General features: G+C 39.1%; 1 protein-coding gene and 1 non-coding gene across 2 annotated transcripts in view; both read left to right on the top strand.

Moving 5' to 3' along the window:
• CDH8 (cadherin 8) overlaps positions 1-20,080 on the top strand; it is a 379,689-nt gene that overhangs the window by 251,727 nt on the left and 107,882 nt on the right. The gene's annotated exons all lie outside the window — the stretch shown is intronic.
• Positions 17,334-17,464, top strand: LOC132417351 (small nucleolar RNA SNORA18). Its single transcript, XR_009517794.1, has one exon. It is a non-coding gene; the product is annotated as a small nucleolar RNA SNORA18 (small nucleolar RNA).

The following is a 20,080-nucleotide window of genomic DNA, read 5'->3' as shown; positions in this document are numbered from 1 at the left end:
GTATGGTACAATTTAGTGCTATTCTGTCTATGAGAACTCACACTCTGTCTCTCCAGTTTTTTTTATTATACAGAACATGCAAAGGGGATGTGATATTCATTTTCTTTCTAAGCAAAAGACATTGTGCATATTACCTGACTTTATTTTTCCATAAAGGAGCTGATGAGGACTTCACAGTTTACACAGTTCAAGGGAGACATTACATTCTTGAGGGAATTAGGGTAGAAGGAATCTGAATAAGGAAATAAAAACTCACAATAAGCAAGATTCATGGGCATACATATGTAAAGGACATCAGCCCTAAGATCTGCTCTATGCTCTCTCTAAAATCTGCTCTGGTTTCACAGCTAATGTCTCTGAGATATGTTGATAAATTTGTCTGTAAGAGGAAGAGTAATCTAGACCTTGATGAAGGGCATGGTTTTTCCTTGTTCTGAGATGTGGGGTAATGTCTTCCATGGAGTCTTACTAAAAACAAAAGAAAACAGAATACAACCACGGTGTGAAAAAGTGACGATTCAAGAGTGAAGAATGTTTCTTTTGGCAACTCAAAGCAGGCAAAGAACCTGCTTGATATGGAATGAAAAAAGAGCTTTGGAAACTTCAGTGTTTTTACTTATTAGAAGTACCATTTTCTTCTCCAGTATGTGACTCTGGCAATAGTTTTCCCTTGTAACATTAAGGGATAAAGGAAACAAAGCATCCCATTTGGTGGCTTTGGTTTATTAGAAGTCTTAACCCCATCTAGATATGAAATTTTTACAATTTACAGTATTGAAGCTGCATATCACCTTAAGTGTCTGAGAAAAACTGTATCTATTTAGATTGGTTTGAGGCTATATAAAAACGCTCTAAAGGACCATGGTTTTCTTTAAAGTATGTAGGCAATAATTACTTTTAAAAGAATTTTCTCATATATTGAACATAAAAACCTACTTGAGTTCCCCTTAATCTATGACACTTTTTTAATGAGATGGATGCCTTCACTTAAATATTCATCAAGGAGGCCCTAATTAGAAGAATCCAGGTACTCCATTGTAAAGAGTAAAGGGAAATGAATACACAGAATAGGTGGTTAGGAAATATTTCAGGGGCAACCCAGAAACAAAAGTCTCATTTGCAAGGAATCACAGACAAGTAAGGAAGACAGATACAAAAGCAGATGCTCTGGGATAATGAGCTGTTAATTCTAGGGTGACAAGGGTACCAAACCAAATAAGAGAAGACATTCATTTGTTCATTCACTCAATAATTATTTATGGAGTCTTCGGTACTTGCCAAGCACTGTTTTAGTGACTGAGGATATAGCAGTGAACAAAATAAGCAAAAACCCTGGGCCTCTTGAAGTTTTCCTTCTAATGGCACTTGGAAGCCCCTGCATATAAAAGTGTGAGTTGGAATCTGCTGATATATCTATAAAGAATGACACAGAGGTGAGCAAGAAGGTGATGAGTATTGGGAATTACAAGCAGTTCCATGTTGATGGTGTGGAAAAAAAAGTATGACCACAAACCTCCTTCAATGAACATATGATTGATTAACAAATACTGAAACATAGATCAGATTAAGTTTTCTTCATGGCTTCACAGAAATCACTCAAGTATGCCCCAGATTCAAGGTTACAGTTAGCTCCATAGAGACCAAATAGGAAATGGTTCTGTCCACATGACAACCCTCAGCTTTACTTGGAACCTTACAGAATTAAAAATATACAACCCAAACTTACATTATTCTGTTGACATCAATGGGAGTTATCTCACCTTTTATTACATCCTTTTTTGATGTTTGTTTTTTTTTTACTCAGAGATTGAAAACTAAACTTTTTTTTTTTTGACTTTTTGCATGTAACTTTCTTAAAACCAACAAGACAGAGTACAAAAGAGAACTTTAATTTTAGTCTGTAAAATATAAGCTGAGGTGGGCATAATTCTAGAAATTTAAATGTAAAATTAGGTTATCTTTTTTTTCTAAATCATGAAAGGAAGTTGAAATAAGATCACAGAGAACGTAAGAAATATTGGAATTACTATGAAAATGGCTTAGAAACTTGTTTTCACTTGGTTTTATTATTTAGCCCGTCATGTAATGTTTATCTTCCAAAGCCGCAGACCATGTCTTGGAAAAAAATATTAAAGGGAGATTTATTGTATTTGGATGAGATGAATATTTAAAACTATCCTGGACAATAGAACCCCACAGGGGGAGGTTCTAATAAAGAAATATTCATTCCAGGGAGAACAATTTAAAATTACTCTCAGATCACCATCTCTTCAGACAAAAGATTTAAACAAATGAAATTAAGCTAAAAAATGGATTTTAGGAAAGTCCATCTGTTATCTCTTAATGAGAATGGAGATATCATCCTTTATCCTCTTGTGTCAGATTCACTTAACCAAGGCTGAGATGCTTCACTGTGTATATTTCCCAAGAATTTCAGTGGTAATAGATCTAACTTGCCATCGCAATCAACAGGCACATCTCATTACATGATCTGGCAGTTAGATGCCCAAGTACTAACAAGAGATTAGGCTTGTATAGAGCATCTTTGCTAAGTAGCTTTGCTAGTAGCATCCCTTGAAACTATTTTGCATGGCTGCTGTGTACCATGGTGGTGAAGGCTTAAAGTAAATTTAGCTAAACACTGAAAAAGTATCATGTAATCCCTATGGTACATTTAACTCACATCAGTCTTTGAAAACAGGTACTATTACTGTATGCATTTTCCAGTCAAAGAATCTCAGACATAGGTTAAGTAACTTGCCCAGGGTCTCCAAGAGAACAAAGGGTGGAGACAAGATTGGTACCCTTGTTGCTTAACTGCAGATTACATGCTCTTAGATGCCTTCTTTGGGGGGAACCCTGTCCTATATCGTCTTTCCTTCCATCCTCCTGCTTAAATCGAGCTTCTGACACTGCCACATCATTTCCTAAAACAAGTGAATGAAATAGTTCTTCTGTGCAAAGCGGAAGGCTGGTGCAGGGACAAGAGTGCACTGGTGGAAAGAACAAGCCTGCATTTGCTCAGGCCCTCGTGTTCTAACGTTTATAACCCAGGGGAGGAACATTGCCTAATGGACAAAGCCAGACTCTGGAACTGTTCAGACGGGAATTCTATTCCCATTTCCAAGATCAGGAAACTGAGGAACATTTTAGGGGACAGCATTTTTCAATGAAGTTCACAGAGAATTTGACATGCCCGGCTGATCCCAGTCACCTGGGTTATTGTTCAAACCAGAGTTCTGGTGTTTGCCTAGGACCTATGGAATCAGAAACTCAAGGCAGCCATTCAGGAATCCACTTTTCGCAAGTTCTCCCACCTCCCCTCCACCCTCCCCATCAGATTCACATTATAATTTAATTATATTATAATTAATATAATTTTCTATTATAAACATAATTATGATATTTTGAAGGAGGGCAGAAAAAGGTGACGTGTTCTTCTGTGTGTGTGTTTTGGTCTCTATTTTTTGTTATTCCTGTGGTGATAGGTGATATTTCACTGAGCTGAGGTTTGAGCTAAGGCTTGTCAGATGAGGCACAAGATCCCTTTAGGTTGGGTAGTGTAGTAAGACCTACTTAAGAGAGAGATATGGGTAACAAGCTCAGCTGTCAGAGAGATAAAGGATATTGGGGGACAGTAAGGGAAACATTTTCTTACATAGAGTCTCTGCAGGGACATTTCAGAGGCATTGAATGCCCATTTTTGAGTGTCCTTCCCAGAGAGAGTGGTGACGTGGGATGGAAAGTGGGGAATCCCGCTGACCCTGTGTACCCGAGAGCTGGCAACTGGCATTTGCAGAAAGCATACTACTATTGGTTACCTGAAATTATTGTAAAGCAGGAAGCATATAATTGCCCATTAAATGAATCTTTGAGTTATTGATAATGCATTGCTCTAGCCCACTGCAGTGGGCTGCACACAATATTGTCAATGAAGCTTTTCACTAATGATGGTTAGATCTCCCAGGGGACATACTAGTCTGATAGCACTTAAGGAATGTTTCTTCCTGACATAGGGCCCAGCTGCCAGAATAATTGCTTTGTCCAACCCAGGCTACTTAGGAAAAATACATCTTTATAGGGAGCTCATTGTTTCGAGAAATTCTGGGTCCTGGAGTTGGATGGAGTTGGCCACATTTTGCCCGTACAACCTTGGGCAAATTATTTCCTCTCTCTTGCTCTCAGTTTTCCCACCTGTGAAATGGGAATCATAATTGTTCTTTTAAATTTAGGTTGTCGTAAGAACTGAATTCAAAGTGATGGTACTATACCTTTTAGCTTAAAATCTATCTATAATCTTTAGTAATTGATGAATAAATCACATATGTTCTTGTAAATACAGCCCTAACCTGAGGCTTTGAATAACAGCTTAATTTTAAATTATTTATTTGGTTTATATTTTCTTTTACCCCTTCTCCCCACAACAACAAAATTGGTAGTCGTGACTTGTGTGTCACTGCTGGGTGCAGTTGTGTTTCTTCATTGCACCGCCAATATGTTCACTGACCTTCCTCTTGTCCCTGGTTCGGGCATGGTGCATTGACCTGTGCCTAAATAAAAACCCTCGAAATGAAGCAGGCATATTCTGGGAGAGCCTGATTGAATTAAGGACTTCAGATTTTATATCAAGATCTCGTTCAAAATATGCAGTGTCTCTATCTATTGCCTGTGGCATAATCAGGACTAGAGTGTCTTTAAGATCAATATCATTCCCTTGTATAGAATTGAGTGGAAGCAGATGGAGAGAAGGTGTTGTCCAGTTCAGTAACTCTCACAGAAGGGAAAGGATGATCAAAGTCTGAGGTGAACAGTAAAATTCAGGGGCAGGAGTGGTTAAGGGCTCCCAAATATCAGAGAAGCTGTAGCACTATGGCTGACTGTCTGGGAATATAAGCACATGGCAAGTTCCTAGCAAGATCCCCCTACCTCAGACAAGCATGCAGGTGCTATAAGGTAGAGATCAGTATTCTTAACAACAGAGATTATAATGAAGGGAAGTGGAAATAAATTATGGGAAAGTGAAGGGGAAGCTACAGTTTCCTGGGAAAGAGATCAGCATACAAAATAAGATTTCCCTACAGGGAAGAATGGGAGTGTCATTCCAAGTTCAAGGAGAAGCCTGATACAGGCCCCACATGAATATCATTTTGTGGGTAACCCACACCAGATTTACTTTAACCACTATAGTGCCCACTTCATATACAGCTGCTCCAGTTACTTGAATACTGACTTGGGAATCTCTCCCTTAGTTCCTCTTTGTTCTGCATCCTTTCTACCGATATCCTCCCACCACCTCTCCATCTCTTTCATCTTTACCCCTCTTTTGTTCTAATCTACTGATATTTAGAAAAAGCCTGCAGATTGAGACTGGAGCTATATCAATAGATTTTAACTAGGAACTCCTTTAAGATATCACTATGCCTAATAGCCCCTTAATCCTAACCCAGAAAAAGGCAGAAGGTAAGAGGCTTCCATCCCTATGTCTTGCCCTGGTCTCTCTTTATAAACCACCCTCCTCAAATCCTTAACAGTAACTCCTACTGTAGACAACTGTAGATAAAGGATAGGAAGTAGGCAGCAAATAGTAATTCAAGGTTTTCAGCTGCAAGTTGTAGCAAACTGACCAGTCATAGCAAATGCTCGTCTCCAGACTTGAGGGTACCAGATTAAGGGGGGGCAGGTAGGGGAGGTCCTAGATATGTGAAGAGATTATAAATATTGGAGGATAGTAGGTTGATTTACCCTCAGCTACGGTTTCTCTGAGGACAGAGGAAGCACATGGACTTGGGAAGAAAGTGCAGACATCAGTCTACAAGTCAAAGAGAATAACATATGAGTTAAGTGGCCAAGTTTATAAGTCAGTTTGCTTGGATGGAATCATAATTTTTTCATTCAGTCACACTCACTCCATTGGTAAATTACTTCGTTCTGTGGCTTAGTTTCCCTATTTATAAAATGGGGGATATATTGAAACACCTTTAGAGGTGTGTGATAAGGAATGAATATGTTTACATCCTAATATCTTTCCTAACGTAGAATAAACTTCTGGTAATAATGCTTATGCTAATATTAATTATCATAATAATTATAAAGTAAACATTAATTTTATCACTTTATATAATTAAAGAGGATATGCCTAAAAGTAATCTTTTTGTCATCAAGTGAAACCACGCACCTTTATTTTAAGGATATACAAATTGTGAGTTTTTGAGGCCGTATCATCCTGAGCTGATTTGGGAGGTATAATTTTCCACAAAAATATGTATCCAAAAGGAGGGGGCTTCTTTCCTCTTGTCAGTCCTGGCCAGCTTGGCAACCTTAAAAGCCTCCTTCTAACCCCAAACTAAGGTCACAGTTACTGTTACCACTGCTTTCTCAGACAGCAGTAGTGCTTACTAGGTAAAACCAAACTATGAAGTCAAATTTTCAGAGCCAGAACATATGCTCTGTGTGTGATTTGAATAAGTCACATAATCTCTTTTAGCCTCAGTTGCTATATTTGAAGTTTGTCATGACAATTAAATGATGTAATACAGCTAAACTGCGTAAAATAGAGCCTGGCGTATAGGAAGGACTCAATAACGTTTCTCCTTTCCCCTCTCTAGTGCCCCTCCCCCCTCCTTCCTCACCCTCCTCTCTATCCTTCTCCAGACCAAACCTGGTGCCTACTCAACCCTGCATAAACATAAACTTTATGTCCTTTATCTAAACATTCTATTTGTCATTCAGATCTCCCTTTTTCTCCCAGCCACTTGGGCTTAGGAATAAAGGGAACCAAAATAGTCATATGGACATTGATTTGTATTGGTTCACTTCTGCTGCATAAATGACCGTGTCAAAACTTAAAATGATAAAGATGTATTTCTCGTGGTTCTCTGGAGAAGCTGAGTGGTTCTTTTGGTCTGAACTGGTTTTGCTAGTCTATCTGGTCAGCTGGTGGCTTGTCTGGGGCTGGATGATCTATATTGGCACCAATTGTATATATGACAGGCTAGTTAGGCGTTAGTTAGCGCCTCTTCTCTGCCCCACATGGCCTCGCATCCTCTCATAGGCTAGCTCAGCTCCTCTGGTGCTACTCCCAGGCATCCATGGAACAACAAAAGACTGGGGAGCAAGTACTTGCCAAGTCTCTATTTGCATCAAGTTTGCAAATCCCACTGGTCAAAGCAAGTCACATTACCAAGAGTAGGTTTAAGGAGTGGAGAAACAAATGTCACCTCTTGATGGGAGGAGTTGGAATTTCCAAATATGATGGGCATTCTTTTTTAGAAAAATTAATTTCACACTGGGATGCTAAATCTCAGTGTATATGACCAAGAATCATATGGACCTGTAGCCTACACACATAGGTACGTCCCTTCTAGATTCCTCTTCTCACATACATCTAAAATTCTCTGCTCTCACGTCTTACTTATTTGAGAAAAAGGATTGGACACAGTATTTCTAACAGCTGTCAACTATAGATTCTTTAGAATTTCAACTTAAGTAGCAATTTGTATTATTCATAATAAATCTATTAGCACATTTTTAATGCTACAAAAATGTCTCCTACCTGACTGCTAGTGTAAGCTTTAGCAACTATTATTAATCCTTTGCTATAAGGTCTCAAAGATCCATGCTCTTTGCCTTTAAGAGACTGGTTGCAGCTTATAATACCCATTTACTTGCTTGAGGTTTTGAAATTACCTTTTTTGTTTGTTTGTTTGTTTGTTTTGGCTATGCCTTGTGACTTCGGGGATCTTAGTTCCACGACGAGGGATGATCAAACCCGGGCCCACAGCAGTGAAAGGGCCGAGTCCTAACAACTGGGCTACCAGGGAATTCCTTGAAAATACATTTCTAAAGGGAGAAATTGGTAAAGTCCTTGTTCTCATGAGACATTTTATTATTGCTTGTTATTGATCACTGTTTTATCCTGGGAGCCTAGCACAGTGGGGCTCCCAGTACATATTTGCTGAGTTAATGAATGAATAAAGGAAATAAGAATTAATACCACAAGATAGTAACCTGATTATTTCTGACTCTAAACAGACACTATTGATTAATTGGTGGAAAGGATCTCTGCTTTTAATATACCCCACTTAGCTGTTTGTTAAAAGTCTTGGGCAGACAAGCACATAGGCACAGTGGCTTTTCTGGAGTTTTTAAAGTCATTCTTTCCTGAGTGACTGAAGGTGAGGCATAAAGGGCAGGAATGACTATGCTCTCCTTGTATGAAAATTGTGGGGCACTGACTGTACTCAAAAGGAAGAATTCCCAAAGAATATTAACCGATCTAAGGTCAGAGACAGAGACCATGAGAAAGGTGCTGGCAGAGAGGAGCCTCAGGTCCTCTCACTTTTTCCCCAAGGAGCCAGGCTTCTGATCTAAGAACCTTTATTTCTCTTCCCTCTGAGAGCCTGAGGCAAGCCTTGAATTATGCCAGCCCACACTTCATTACCCAATGAGCCCGTTTATCGTTTAATCTGATATGTATTGAACAAGTAAGTGGAAGCAGGTTACAAAGCAGCAAAGCCTAAAGAATGAAAATGCAGCATGTTTTCTGATTACAGGACTCCCTAATCCAGGGCTTAGAAGTCAGGGCTAAAAATAGATGCCAGTTCCATCTCTGATCCACCCCCACCCACCTAGCATTTCAGTGCCAGGTCAGGTGGCCCTTTTAGCCAGATGGTAGAATTTTGAACTATGATAACTTGCTTCCATCTAATTTGGGGTGGCAGGGCATTGGTCACTCTACACCCTCACTTATGATACTGATACCTTCTTGTTCCTGGAGTAGCTATAGGACAAGGGTTCACCCCATGTGATACCCAAGGTCAAGGGTTATGCTGTTTGTCACAAAGAAGCAAGGAAGTAGAATGTAAAGAAACTGTCTCTAAGGCATGCACTGAAACTCTAAATATTATTATAAAAAATAATATTATATAAAAATATTTATAATATTATAAAAAGCATATAATTTGGAGTAGGATGGGATCTCTCCATTGGATGGGAGAGACAGTCTTCTCTGGGAAGATTCTTTGTGGATGGTATATTTTCATCAGGGTCATAAAGGCAACAGCAGGCTTTTGTCAGAGATGTATTTCCAAACTCACAAACGTCTTAATCAAGAGGAGAAGAGCACAGAATATCTTCTGCAGATTAGAGAACTCAGGAGAGAAAAGAATATATGGTTGGAAAGTTAAGTATGGAAAATTATGATTGCCTTCGGATGCCAGGCACAGGAAATGATCTTATTCTCTGTGTCAGAGGGGCCCATCAAATACATAGAAATATCAAAATAAGGGAAATGTCTGGCTCAGAATATTAGCATTCCAGATTTAGGAGCAGAATAGGTTATGAGTGGAACAGAGAGCCTACAACCTAGAGAATGAGAAGGGGAAGAATATGGCTATGATGGTGGCTCAGAATCGCCCGGAGAGCTTGTTAGAACACTGGGCCAAAGAATCTGTATTTCTAACAAGTCCCCACGTGAGGCCGATGCTGCCGGCCCAGGTCCCGCACTTGGAGAAGCACTGCTATAACCCCTGCAGTCCTGATTCAGAGTAAAACTGAAACTGCGTTAGAAATGGAGTTTGAATGAACAGAAATTGGCATCTGGCTAAAACTAATGAGCAGCAAGGAAACTGATGGAGACTAAACCTTGGTGACGAGAATGAAAGTAATGATACAATTAAGAGTTACTGCTTACTGTATGCTAGGCAACATTCTAGCCCTTCTCATGCCCTTTATCCATTTAATCCTCACAACGGTTCCATAAATTGGTACCACCTGTCTCTCATCTCATAAAGAAAGCGAAGATACCAAACTTCAAGCTCTCCATGTTTAGGTGGCTAAGTTTGGATTTGATCCTAGGTTTGTTTGACTCTTCAGCCCAATCTCTGACAATTGAGCCTGCATCCTCTCCTAGTGATAGCCTAGTTGCTCCTGAGACATATCATGATTCATGTTAACAAGTCAAAAAACAGAAAAGATGGTCCATCCTTCCAAAGTTTAAGAGTTCACAGCCCTCCTTTGACTAGCTCTTTATAAAACAGGTTAGAACACAATGGGATGTCACTGATACGCTTTTTTCCCCACTGAAAGGGTGGGAGGAGGTCCAGTTGGGGATAATGAATCTAAAATTTGCATCTGTGAACTAGCTGTTCCAGGGGAATTTGGATTTTTAGGAACCTCCAGTTCCTAAATTTAAAACAAAGGGGCTCCTTTATTGAAGTTTGAATGCTCCTGCAACCCACTGAGATAAGCCTAGAATGATGCTGAAGTCTGCTCCGCACACCTGCTGTTATAATTTGACAATGAATGATTAACAATAGGCTGAAGAAGGGAGACATGGAATAAAACCATGGATGACAAATGTGGAAGGAAAAAGCGTCGGCTATGCAGCCAAACAAATATGAATTCCAACCTAGTTTACATTAACAACAACCTACTTGAACATCAACAGTTTCCTTGATCAATCTAATGTGTTTATTTATTGGTTAAAAGGAAACTGCAATACTCAATAGGGAACTAACACTCAGCTGGTTGATATAGAGAATATATATGCATATATAATTATCATATTTCTGTAATTAATATAGATTACATTAATATACTCATCACATTATATTATTACATATTATTTACTATAATTTAATATGGTATAATATAAATATATTCTCTATATCTGTTTTTAGCAATGGCAATAATAATAAAAGCCTCATCACCTGTTCTTTCAGGTGAACTATTGTGAGCTTGATGTTCAAGAGACACTGACTTAAAAAAAAAAAAGACACTGACTTTTTAGAACATTCTCTGTCTTGACTTTAACTGTTTTGTCCAGTAAAACAAACAATTCTAATGCGCTATGAAGAAAATCTGTGTTTTTCTATTTTATAAAAATATATCTATATGTATTTTTCGTAGCTCTAAAATAAGGCTTGTCTTCAGGTTGTGTTTTAGGCACAGTATCTGAATCTCATTGCCGGTTAATACTTGAGTATCTCTGGATATAAACATACCCACACTGAGCCAGCATCTGATTTCCTGCTGAAGTGTTTTTCACATTTCCAATATAATTATGTAGCAGTTACAAAGAAACCAAGACTGAACTCCACAGAATACCAGAATACAACAAATCCACATTTGTTTATTTAAGAAACGATATAAAAAGCACGGAAGACAGAACTGATGTGTTGGGTGACTTCTCAGGGAAACTGATAACCTAAAATAAATCTGAAAATATCTGGATATTTATCAGAAGTGACTGGTTAGGCATGGGTTGAAAAAGGCATTTAGATGTTCTACAAATGGCCTCTGGCATATAAATAGGAGACCTTAGTGAAAATGGAAAATACTGAATTAGATATCTTTATTTTGGTTTTGGTCTCTGAATGATTGATTTTGTCCCTTGTAGTCTCCATCTTAAAGAGAGTTAAGATCCAATAAATTAGTCAGTATATGTACCAAATGACTGTTGACTGAGCACACAAAACTTTAGTGAGTCAAACACATTTCTGCACCTCTGTACTAGACACTATGGTCACATGTTGTTAAAGACATAGTTCCCGGCCTGGATGCGGGGCTTCTGCAGTAGGGAGATAATTGCTGGACTACAAGCAGGTTGTCTAATGGAAGGAGACAGAACACATCCTAACAACACATATGAGGAAGAAATTAGCTCTGTATGGTGCCTTCTCCAGTGTCCCTAGGAGTCAAGTGCAATGCTCTATTGGGACAAGTGAAGAGGAAGAGCAAGAATGTTGCAGGTGAAGGGAATAGCATGAATCCACCCAGGATGTTTTGGGAATTTTGTGATGAAAGGTAGGGAATTGTTGATCTTGGCTTGTTTCAGTCCTGGTTATGGGAGCCTCCACTGTATGCACACTTATTTCCACGTGGACCTTTCTGTTGTGCTTTTTAGCCAACAGGACAATAAAAATGAACACCCAAGGTATATTGTCTGTTTGTAGAAGGACTGGAGAAGCTTACTGGTCTTTGGACATCATAGGAATTACGATTTGGGAAAGTTGCATAGATGCATACAGAGCAACTCTCCTACGATCTCCTTTGATTCAGCGTCTAGCTCTGTTAAATTTACTAATATCTGTGAGTGGCAGTCAAGGCAAACTAGAATTTGAGATGCTACCTAATTCCAGGCAGAATGACAGTCACCACTGTGTGCAAACATTTGTTTCATTCACTCCTTATAACAGCATTGGGATGGACACATCCTGAGCATTGTTTCAGAAATACATGAAATGAAATCTGGGGAAGTCAGGGAACGTATATGAGGTCACAGATCTAACTAACACTATGAGGTTCAAATCCACCAGGTTTAATACCAAAGCCTGAACTCTCTACTCTTTGGTGCTACTAATTGTGACAGATGGGAAAACAGGGCAAACATCCTTGAAAAATATTAATCTCTGTACAAATGTGTCATTAAATGCCAGGCTTTGTGCTAGGCACTATACGTTCGGGAAGAAAAAATCAGGGAATTAAATTGCTGGTAGTCTACTTGTGATAAAAATCATAAATATAAAAGTCACATAAGGTAGTATGTTTATTTTATTCAGCATAGTTTTGCCAAGAAACTTGGCTCATCTACACCTTCACATGAATATTTTTGTCCTTCTTCTTAATGGACACATACTGTAATTATTGTGTCTACAATAGGAACAACTAATTTTAAGAGGCAAGGAGTCGGGTATGATAAATCCATTCAGGAAACATAGGTTCAATTCTTGGACCTATCATAATGGTACTTCTGGACTTCAGAGTTCTCTTTAGCCTGTGGATAAAATGAGACCATCACTAAGTTCTCACCCATCTCAGGTTGATGGGTCTTCAGTGGCTGCAGCATAATATGAGAATGAAGAGCACAGGTTTGGGGACAGAAAGATATGGGGTTGTAAGCTAACTATAATACCTGTAACTCAGGTGATGTTAGGAAAAGCGCTTATCCTTTCTAAGCCTTATTTTCATCATTTGTAAGGTGTACATAATAACATTTTTCTATAGTGTTGTATGCTTCACCTACCATAGTCCCTAGTCTTAAAAAAATCATAGAATAGTTGAAATATACAGGGGAACATGTGGGGGAAGCAAAAATCTTTAATCCTTTAAAACAGCATATTCAAAGTATGGTCTAGTGTAAACCCTTTTAGGGGTTCCATGAGGTCACAGTGTGTTTATAATAATACACAGATGCTATTTGCCTTTTTCTCTCTCATGTTCTCACACGTGAGAGTGGAGTTTTCCAAAGGCTACATAACATGTGTTGGTATCATTGCTCAATGGCTAATGAAATGTGTGTGTGTGTGTGTATTATTTTGTTTTAAAAAGTAGTTGTGATTTCTAGTTGCTAAATATTGAGAGATATAAGCTAGTAACATGTTTTTATAAATAAAAACATTTTGATTTCTTTAGTTATTTTTAAGTGTATAAGGAGGCCCTGAGACCAAACTGTTTAAGAACCATGGCTTTAGGAAGGCATTTATCTTCCCAATTAGTTTGAGATATAGTAACAGCAAGAAGTATTGCTATATCTTAGATATCATGTTGATAAAATAATTTATCACCAGCAAAATGTAGGTTGGATATTGAAAGAAGTAATGTATATAACATCTTTCATAGGATTCTTGGTATAGTATAGAGAGTAAGAGCTCACTAAATGTTGGTCATTGTTAAGAGCAGAATGAAAATGAAGTTATCCTCAGTGGAAATAGATTGACATTATAATTGACATTTCTAGGGTCTCATCAAATAAGGCTGCCTTCTCTAGAGACAGCATTTTGTCAGGACATTTCAAAGACTTGCCTTCTGTTAAATCCCGGGTATTGTTACTCTTTCAGAGAGGCATATGAGCAGGAATAGGGAATTAAGTATGTCACAGAGATAAAGGCGGGGGGCCCATCCAGGTCTTCCAGGGAGTAACACCCCGGTATAAGGACCAAGCCTGATGTGCTCTTTCAAGACAAGCCCTGCCTCTAGAAATAGGCGGATTAACAGAACACAGGGCTGCTAGGATTTAAATTGCACATCTAACTCCCATTCCTCTCACTCCATGTTTTTTCAAGCCAATTTTTGTGACTATTTTATTCAATTTTAGAAACGCTGCAGTAAAATTTGCTGACCTAGATGATGATGATAATAATGACAACAACAACTATCATTCCATCATTTCTTGAACTTACTTTCCTCAGAGCTTGACACAGCATCCTAAGTAGTCACCCATGTATTTTACAAAACTTTCCTGTGTGGTTAGAAATTAGATTATCTACATTGTGCAAATGAGCAAATCAGATAGCTATTGTGCGTCTTTAAGCTTTAAGGACTTTACAACTAGTACTTGGTGGAGCCAAACTTTGAACCTTCGTTTGTCTGACACCAGAACCTCTGCCTTAACCACTGTGCCACACTCCAAAGCCTTTGGCGGACACTTTATTTTCACTGTAAATTAATGTGTTCACATTCTTGTTAAGCAGGTGTCTTCCATGGGCTTGGCTAATGCATACCTGTGCTGAAGCACCATTCTCTTCAGGAATGTGCTGACAGAATAAAGTTTCTGTTCCCACAAAGCTGAGGACAAAACCCTAAATCTCAGTGAATGTAGCAAGGCGAATGATATTTTGGAAAATTTAGTCATGAAAGTGAGGCTCTTGCCAGATAAGGATAACTTTGGCCTCCAGATTTCATTTCTGCTAGTAATAGGAATTCCTTACACTTCTCTTTTTATATTATATATTTGGTAAACTGATTCTTTATTCTTTACAACATTGAAGCCTCAAAACAACACTATGAAAATAAGCCAGGGCTGGTTGTATTATCCTACATTTTAGATGATGTAGCTGAAAGTTAGAAAGCTTGAGTTGTTTTCTCAGGATCATTCTGCTAGACAGTGTAAAGTCATTTGGTAACCCTAAGACTTTTCATGAATCTGTAATTAGCATGTGCTTCACTAATATTCATTTTGCAAGAACAGATATGTACCAGATCAATTCTGGTAATACAAACTGTGAGGATGGTAACAATAATACCACCTCTTGGTCACTCTGTGTATTACCATCAATTTTATGGAGTAGTTATTTTATTTTATTTTATTTTATTTTTTGCGGCACGCGGGCCTCTCACTGATGTGGCCTATCCTGTTGCAGAGCACAGGCTCCGGACGCGCAGGCTCAGCGGCCATGGCTCACGGGCCCAGCTGCTCCGCGGCATGTGGGATCTTCCCCGACCGGGGCACGAACCCGTGTCCCCTGCATCGGCAAGCGGACTCTCAACCACTGCGCCACCAGGGAAGCCCCTGGCGTAGTTATTTTACCTAGGAACTGTATAAGGAGTGTCACACACACTTTTAAAGCAGGCAGAAATCATCTTGGTAAACACCTTGAAAAGTGTTAGCACATCAGAAGAAATTGAATTGAGAATGGGCGTGTTTCCACTGTCTTCAAGGGAGCAAGATGGCTGCTGCCCTGCTCCTTACACAGTGCTCATCCTCTCACCTCTCTGCAGACTGTCTTCTCCAAAGCACATAAATGCAGCCCTGGAGTTGTGCATGCTTGAGGCTCAGAAGTTAGATCTTGTTTTTAAGGTGCCAGGATAATGTTGGCCTGAAGCTCCTCTTCATACCATAAGTAACTTGCATGGACAAAAGACTATTAACTTTTCTTAGTAAAATAAATATTGAGATAAGAGACTGTTAAGTAAATAGATTATATTATCTTCATTTTATAAAATTGAGATATATGGAGGTAATTTCCTCAAGATCACTGAATGAGCAATTTCTAAAATTAAAATGTCTACCAAGTCTGTCTTTCTACATCAGTAGACTATATTCAAGTTAAGAGCACATGGACTCCTTGCAAATAACTAAGTTTATTCTGGATATAGAGTCTCTCCTCTCTCTCTGACTCCTTTCTCTCCTCCCATGGAATCAGCCTTGGGTTTCTCAAAGGAATGCAGCTAATTTAAAAAGTTTAGGGCTTCCCTGGTGGCGCAGTGGTTAAGAATCTGCCTGCCAATGCAGGGGACACGGGTTCGAGCCCTGGCCCGGGAAGATCCCACATGCCGCGGAGCAACTAAGCCTATGCACCACAACTACTGAGCCCACGCGCCTAGAGCCCGTGCTCTGCAACAAGAGAAGCCACCGCAACGAAAAGCCCGCGCACCAAAACCAAAAGTAGCCCCCGCTCGCTGCAACTAGAGAAAGCCTGTGCGCAGCAACGAAGACACAATGCAGCCAAAAATAAGTATAATTAATTAATTAAAATAAATAAATAAAAAGTTTATATCGGTCTATTGCTGAAGTACTGGGTCAAGCCAGATGTGAATTTCAGACCTTGTTTCATATTTGAAAACAATAAAGTTACTTCCTTTCTTACCAGAGTTAAAGCCTAGAAGGCAGAAAACAGTAGAACTCTCCTGCATTAATGCGAGAGCATTTTTAAACAATTAGATGCCTATAATACGTGATGTCAAAACATCTGGCAGCAGAAATGAAAAATTAAATCAACTGGAATTTATCCACATACAGCCAAGCAACAGACGTGGGGAAAGGCTGGATGAGTATCTCAACTAATTTTGATAAATTCCAGGAGAGATAAACCCTAATTGTCCACTTATTAAGTCTTTGGAATCATGGGTCTAATGATAGTAATCCCATCTGAAGGTTGGGTGCCAACTGAAGTGTCAGCTTGCAGCATTTGAAGATCACACCTTTCTTGGTTTCTTAATTCTCAGATGTCTTCATTCTTTTTTTTTTTTTTTCTGAAAAATTGTTTAGTTTCTCAGATCTGTTTGAGATTTAGGCATTTGATTTAAGCACTTGATTCAAACAACAAAAAGCTCTTTTAAAATCACATTATTCCTGCATTCTTATATCTGCCTTACTCACCAAGGTTGGTAGGGTCATAGTTCTACTGGAAATTTTATTTGAAGAATCCAGTAGAATAATGATGATGATCTCTTAATTTATCCAGATTACAGCTCTTTACATGTATTTCATTAATCTTTGCAGCATTTCTCTGAAGTATGTAAAGGGCAAGTATTATTAGACCCATTTTTCAAGTGTAGAAAACAAGATAAAATGAGATAGAAAATCATTTTCCTAGGATAGCAATAAGAGCCTTGACCAAACCACCTCATATATGTAGTTGCAGTATTGCTTTGAAAACGTGACAAATGCTAGCTAGTTAATTTACTTGGAAATTATTTCTTAAACTTGTAAGATGAGTTATTAGTGTGTGTGTGTGTGTGTGTGTGTGTGTGTGTGTAGATCTGTATCTATATTTATATTGTGAGGGGAAGAGGAAAGGGAATTGTTTCTACACATTACAATAAGCATTGGAGTTGAGGTCTATCCCAATGAGGCTTTTCCTATAGGCCTACATCGTTGGAAACACCTCACAGGATAACTATGTGGTTTCCTTTACTCACAGAACTATGTGTTAAATCTGTGGGAAAGAACTACAAGACAGAGCTGCTAAATAAACTATGAAAAACCTATCAAACTTTTTAATCATAGGTATCGGCATATCCCAAAGATCTGTACTATTCTAGGGTGTGATAGCTTAGGAATTAATATGATTTGAAATTAATGAATGTTTAGAGGGTGTCTTAAATTCAGAACCAGGCAGATCCATCTCCTCTGACCCTGAACATGGCCCTAAAGTAAATCGCTTGAGGAAACTGGATCCTAAAGATTACAGGTGGGGAATTTTTGAAGTGTGTCCATATTCCATTGGATATCAAAGAAGCCTGACTAAAAGAATTGTGCATGACTTGACATGACAACTGTGGATTGAGCAAAAGTTCTTTTTGGAAGGGCTATCTTGAAGATTATGACTCAGACATTGGAGGAACTAAGGTAGATTGGCAGTGGAAGGAATCAGAATGTGTGAAATTCCTTAAAAATGTATTGACTTTAAATAATTTTGCCTGTGTTACACATCATTTTTAAAACGCTTTTCACTTTTTGTAAAATAAATAAAATAAGCATTGGAGAACTGAGAACTAATTTAAATTAGTCAATCCTCTCTTGGTCTATGTCATGCCACCTATTACCTTCACCGTGTCAGTTTTCTCTACCTTTCCTACCCAAAGCTCATGACACAACAGACTATGAAGACAGAGAATCTTTGGTATACTTCGTTCAGTGTGGAGACAAGACGAAATGTACAGCAACATTAATCAGTTTATGGACACGTATAATGGTTATGCTGTGTCAGTAATTGGATGTGAATGGTTAACGATTCATGTAGATGGTAGTAATTAGTCTTACTTTTCCAAAGATAAACTGAGCACATTTGGAGCCATCTGTGGAGAAAGACAGGAAAAGAGTTGAAGTTGGGTAGTTCTCTTTGATTTGAATCTAAAACCCATTCCTTTCTCAACTGACTGCTCCTGACCTCTTTTCAATGCCCTTTCCTACTTCTGTCATCAAAGAAAGGAATTCTGGGAAGGTAGCATTTTGTTTGAATTCTGTCTAGGCCACATATGCGTTGTGTGACTATGGGAAAGCCCCCCCCCCCCCATGTTTCTGAGCTTCAGCTTCCTTCTTTGTGAAACGTGAGTGATAATATCAACATCATAGGAATGTTGAATGATCTAAAGTAGAGAAGGCACCTAGTTAGCACCTAGCATCATGCCTGGTACATTGAAATTGACAATTAGTTATATTTGATGTATTCATTCGATTGTTATAGTATATTGTTCACCCTAAATTATTCATCTTTGAATTTGCAGGGGCTAGCAGAAACTAGAGTATGATGCTCAAGGATACTAGTTGCTATTATTTTATTTATTTTTGCTGTGTTGGGTCTTCGTTTCTGCGCGAGGGCTTTCTCTAGTTGTGGCAAGCAGGGGCCATTCTTCATCGCGGTGCGCGGGCCTCTCACTATGGCGGCCTCTCCCGTTGCGGAGCACAGGCTCCAGATGTGCAGGCTCAGTAGTTGTGGCTCACGGGCCCAGTTGCTCCGCGGCACGTGGGATCCTCCCAGACCAGGGCTCGAACCCGTGTCCCCTGCATTAGCAGGCAGATTCTCAACCACTGCGCCACCAGGGAAGCCCACTAGTTGCTATTATTAATGAGGGTCTACCCTGCTCCATTAGCCGTGTGCTTTGCTGTTATAGATATAACTTTACTTATTATTTCACTTCTGAAGATTCTACAAAAATATACAGAATCCTAATCTATTCTCTCACAGCTTTGAAGCATTTTCTAGCTATGCCTCCCTATTTATTTGGCAAAAAGGATTAAAAAAAAAAAAACTACACCTCCCCCTGAAGTCCCTAAACCATCTACTCAATCTGAATATTGCTATTTTCTTGAAGTTAAACCCTAGACATAAAAATGATAACTGATTTTTTATGCTGTCAGTTGTGCATTCAGATAACACTTGGTTCTGCCAGCAACTTCCACAGAATTGAAGTTTAGAAGATAAATAGGCAGAAAAGCCAGTCAGAGACAATCAGAGGTTTCCCTTTCAACTCTGCCTCCCAATAGTATTATTTTACAGCTAATGTGCACTCTGTCGACTTGTAGTCTGTGCCTTGTGATGCACATGGAAGGATCAATGGGGAGCCTTGGGGAGGAGGAGGACCAGAGCACGCAGACACTCTGCAATCCCGAAACCAGAACATCCTGGGTGGTGTATCTGAGGTTACTGTTATGAGCTTAGTGTCCAGAGAGTGATATGGTCAAAACTGCCTGAGTGAATAATAATATCTATTCTGACTCTGGAATGTGTGTCAGCAGTTCAGACACTCCCTGTTGTAAATAGCTGGAAACCAGAACTGGCCCACAGGAGCTAGACTAACAGACGAAGAAAGACTGGACAATTGAGCACCGTGCTTATGAACATAGGCTCTGGAGGGATCCAGACCGGGAGGATCATTTCTGTTGTCCCTTTATGTACTGTGCAAGCCCAAATCCTAGGCTCCTTCTAAGATGTGTCATCTTGGGCAACTTGTTTAATATCCCTGCCCCAGCAGGAAGTTGGTGCCCAAATGTTCTATCACTAGAAACAAAGCTGTATTTTCATGGGATGCACATAGTAGTTGTTCAGCAAATACACTAAGGCACCACTTCTTAAGC

The sequence above is a fragment of the Delphinus delphis genome, chromosome 20 (genome assembly GCF_949987515.2).
Source record: "Delphinus delphis chromosome 20, mDelDel1.2, whole genome shotgun sequence".
Taxonomy (NCBI): Eukaryota; Metazoa; Chordata; class Mammalia; order Artiodactyla; family Delphinidae; genus Delphinus; species Delphinus delphis.
The sequence above is the reverse complement of the archived record's forward strand: the minus strand, read 5'-3'. Positions and strand labels throughout refer to the sequence as shown.